This window comes from Symsagittifera roscoffensis, chromosome 6 (assembly GCF_963678635.1).
Source record: "Symsagittifera roscoffensis chromosome 6, txSymRosc1.1, whole genome shotgun sequence".
NCBI classification, from domain to species: domain Eukaryota; kingdom Metazoa; phylum Xenacoelomorpha; order Acoela; family Convolutidae; genus Symsagittifera; species Symsagittifera roscoffensis.
In genome coordinates, this window is record NC_087067.1 from 18,645,336 (window position 1) to 18,650,295 (window position 4,960).

Consider the following 4,960-nt stretch of genomic DNA (forward strand, 5'->3'; position numbering starts at 1 on the left):
TAAATTTTTTAAACTATTACCTAGTCCTTCAAAATGCTGTAGGGTTGGTCGGCCGAAAATGGATGTTATAAAACAATACCGAAAAAGGAACAAAAACAAAAAAGAAAAAATTTGACCATTTTATCTCGACTGAGAAAACTAATATCTTTTTATTAAGAATCCGATTAACGACTTTGGTACTTATCTTTTATCTTTCCCATCGCAAATTAAGTGTTAATGAAGGACAAGAAGCCATTTATTTAGATGTTTTGCTTTCGTTTTTTGTCATGAAAAGGTCTCTAAAAATGTTCACATTTACACTTAACAGATTTGTTTTCATTGTGGTTTGATTTTTGTTTTTGTTCCATTTCTTTTCAAGTTCAATTCAAATGTAATTGCTATAATGTAGGCCAATTATGACTTTTAGTAAGTGGCTGACTTTTAGTTTCAAAATCGGGTTCTTTAATTTTATAGGTCTTAGCGGAACAAAAACTTATGTGTCGTTGTTCCAGTTTTATCAAATCGAAATGTTTTCATCAAAAAAGTGTCGATCATAAAAAATTGAAAATGAAAGAACTTAAAGCGATTTTTTGTTTGAAACTTAAGCATCAAAAACAAAAAGTCATCATTCAAATTTCGTCAACTCTGCTGGCTTAAATAGAAGCCATTCGAGAAAAAAGTAATTTTTTGTTTGAAACTTAAGCATTGAAAATAAAAAGTCATCATTGAAATTTTGTCAACTCAGCTGGCTATATTAGAAGCCATTCGAGAAATTATGAACAAGTTACGAAAAGATTTATTCGAAGTTTAGTGACCTTGAGCATTTTTTTGATATTGAGCTCATCGAAGATACTGCTTCCAAACAAAACAGAGTGCTCCCAAAAAAATAATTAAGCAAAAACCCAGCATTTGATTGAGAGCAATTTACAGCTGCGAGTGTCTAATTGTTAATAAAAAAAATGAAGGTTGGAAAGAAAACTTTGATAATGATATGAAATAACAAACCTTGATCAGAAAATTTATTTCAGAAACTTGCGCTCTGTTGTTGATTCAAAATTTTGAGTTTTTACATGGAAGTTTGCCGAGAACAAAAAAAAGATGCTGACTTCTTTTGTTTGAATGAAAAAGTAGCATAAGTTTTGAAAAAGATTCAATAAAATTTCGAAAAATTTTAAAGGTAAGAGCAACTGATTGATGTGTAAGTAGCTAGTCAATTCAGCTACCACAGCAACTAATGTTAAATCAGGTATCAAAAAAAATATAAATTTTTTGTTGGTATCCCTGTCTCGACAGTTTACTTCGGTATCATGAGGAAATGTAAAACTTCAGGGAAAAGCACCTTTAGGAATCTGCTTTATCTTTGATTGAATTTTTGAAAACTAATTACCCAGATTGGTAGCAAGCCAGATTGGTAGCAAGCCATTTGTTCGCAAAAAACTGACGTAATAACAAAATTCCGACTGTTCTGTTTTCAATTAGCAAGAATTTATTTTCCCTTTTTGGAAAGATTTTTGAAGAGATAGCCCACTTGATCATCTTCAAGGTTTCTTTTAAATGCAAGTTAATTTAATAGGGAAAAACCGCATTAGGTTTCGTTCGCTCTCTTTTCTAGAAATTGGTTGCATTGAAAACGGGGCTCTTTGTAGTAGTTAGACATAGTTGAAAGATGCCCGAGGGAAAAAGAGCCCGGCCTGAGGGCACGAAGTGCCCGATGGCGCTCTTCTGCCCGAGCCCATCTTCAACTATGTTCTAACTGTTGAAGAATATGTTTTTGCTCTTTCTGAGGGAAAGATGCCGGAAAATTGTGAAAGAGCCCGGAAAATTTTGAAAGAGCCCAGAAAAGTGCGCGAAACTATGCAATTGATTTCATTTTTCATTCATGGATTCTAATATTTCATTTTTTCATTCCTTCCTTGTCGTGAAAGAACATGTGTGAAAGAGCAAAAACATACTCTTCTGAATTATAAATAAACTTAAAAATTGGTTGTTACTAAATAGATATTGCAATGCATGGAAGTAATCTGGCACAGCCAACGTCTCAAATCTGCACCCTATGCAAAGAACGAAAATGCCATGCTTAGCTGTGTCCTGTGCTCCTTCATTGTGCACAGACGTGCCTTGGTGTTGACGTGCACACTGCTACCTGTGGATTTGTACTATGGACATGTGACAAATGCGGAAAACTGTTATCACTGGAAAGAGTTTACAATTTTTTATTCAATTACTGCGCGCATTTAAATTCTTGAAACTGATGTACAGCAGATGCAAAGCAACGCTCCAATTAGCTATAAATCAACTTGAAACGTCTCAGATGCCAGCATATCCATATCCGTATCTACAAGACGCCTAACTGACTCAATGTTTGTGACAAAAGTTTCTGATATCATTCGCCATTCACTGGAAACCGCAGTAACAGCCTGAGTTCATCAAAACGGCAACGTGTGAGATCCACTGACAACGGGACCAGTACTGATGAACAGCGAAAGCCAATTCTTACGGGAACAAACGCATTACATGGGTTGAATAGCGTAAGCAAACCTCCAGCTCGCTGGCAGATTTATCTGGAAAAAATTTCCACCGATTTCAAACAGACGATTTTGAAGAGTGGTGTGCAATTGGTATTGCTTCCAATGCTCATATTTTAGAAACAACAATAGTAATAGGAGAAAGTTTTTTATTCAGAAATTGTTTCTGAACAAAATTGTATTTCATGCCGTCCTAAATTGTTTCTTTATAATTAACGACATAAAAGTTTGAAAAGTTTGGCCACAGCAAAGTATTAGATATCTCAACTTTTGTTCATTTCATTCCGAAATTGAGGCATTATCATATTGTCTGTTTAGCAATTCCTTGAATCTTTTTTATTATACTCAAGACTTGGATTTCCAAGGAAGAAGCATACGTTTTAATACAAATAGTTGGACATCAGATTTTTACGATGAGGTGAATATTCCTCGCTTTTGGTCAAAGAGGTTGAATAGCCTTCTTATACAGAAATTGGCAATAAGTGGAAAACTTATATGAATGTTGTTTCCGAAAGAGAAACCAATTGCTCAGTCGTTGTATGCCGACCACCTTTTAAAAGTAATGTTACTTTCGTGAATATTTTTTTTCAAAGTTTTGACTGTTGAATTCTCAACTAAATTAAGTAGTTTGATTTGTATCGGCGTTTTCAACGTTCACTATGATAAACATATGGACAAAAAATACATCATGCTGAAGAACGCATCAACAAATTTTCATTTAGTTCAACACATTACGGAACCAACCCATAACAGATAAAACGTTGTGGACCTGCTGTTTACTTATTTGAGACCACCAATCTCCGATCTTCGCAGTTTTAAATCTGAAGTTAGATCACTTAATGACTCATTTCTCGGTGCCTATCCAAGATGATACTCGCAAACACAAAAGGCATAACAGACACCGACAGTGGAAAAAAATTAACAAGAAAGGGTTCACTTTTCATTTGAGTTGCAATTATGAGCTCAATATGAACTTAAATAAAAATCTCGTAGTAGTTTTATTGAGTAATTTAGTCTTTTCGACTCTTGGACACATCGCTGATGCCCACGAACTAGTAATAAAACGAAAAAAAAACTGATCATTCCCTGGATTTTTTTTGATAAAAAAATGTGCCAGATGCGCCACAAGCGGCAAAACTTGAACGTCAACCTCAATTTGGAAAAACTCAGAAATCAAATTATGAAAGTTCTGAATCAAAGTTAAGACGTTTAATTTCCGGAAAAAATTCTAGATCAGAATCGAAAGCAATTCCAAAAAAATATGGGCATGCATTCAATTTTAAGCGTAAGTAATCGATTATAACGGATTATTATGATGATTTTTTGACAATTATAATTGGTTATATTTACCAAAATTAGGTGTTTAAGGATTTATAATTGATTATAATCGTGATATTTTCCAAGAGATTAAACTCTCTATAATCGATTATAATTGATTATAGTTCTTACAAAACAACTTCAAAGTCAATTATTTTCAATTATAATCAATTATAATCTCTTATTTTGCCAAAATTTTGTCAATTCAAAACTATATATGATTTATATCTTGTGGACTTTTAATTTTGTGTCAATAAAAAATCTCTAAGAAAGAGATCTCTTTAACACTTTGGTTCATCTGAACACAAAGTCTTACCACGAAACAAAAGTTTCATAGAAATCCTTTCAGATTAGTGGAAAGGTTCCCGCGGTAGATGAAAAATAAACCTTCCGAATCAATCATGAAACTAAATCAATTTGCTGATTTGTTGATGCTTAAAAAAGCTTAAAATATGCATCACAAAACAACTCTAATGGGGAAAAAATGAAAAAAAACCTTTAAATTTGAATTGAATTTTCTCATTTTTATAGGAACCAAGTCTACAAAAAAAGCATAAAATATAAGCAATTTAGATGCAACGTCGAAGACAAAATTGGACAAACAAAAGGGATTATAATCATTATAATCGATTATAATGGATTGTTGTGCAAAACTAATGAATTAAAAATTTGAATAAAAATAATGGACTTTAATCAATTATAATTTGATTTTAAAAAGAGAGATTATAATCAATTATTAATTAATTAAAATCGATTGTTTCTCACTTTAGTAAGACTAGTACTAACGTCGTAATGCAATCGATTGTTAACGCTTGAAACTGGATGCGGGAGCTCTTAAAGATTTACAAGGAAATAGCGCCTTGCATTGTTTGCCACTACACAGATTAAGAGGAACTAGCAAGGCATTTCATCCAGTTTTTTTTTCAATCCAAAAACTTTATGTTATCCTGCCTTTCCACTAAAGCAGTCCCCGCGGTATTAAATTCATTCAACCAACCCCTCCCTTCCACTATCAGAAGCAGTATATCGCATGTCAAATACATCATCACCTTTCTTCATTATTCTTACGCATACTAATAATGCATCATTTTTTCCGGGGACTCTTGTTCATTTCATCTATTTAATTAAAGCATCGCGGA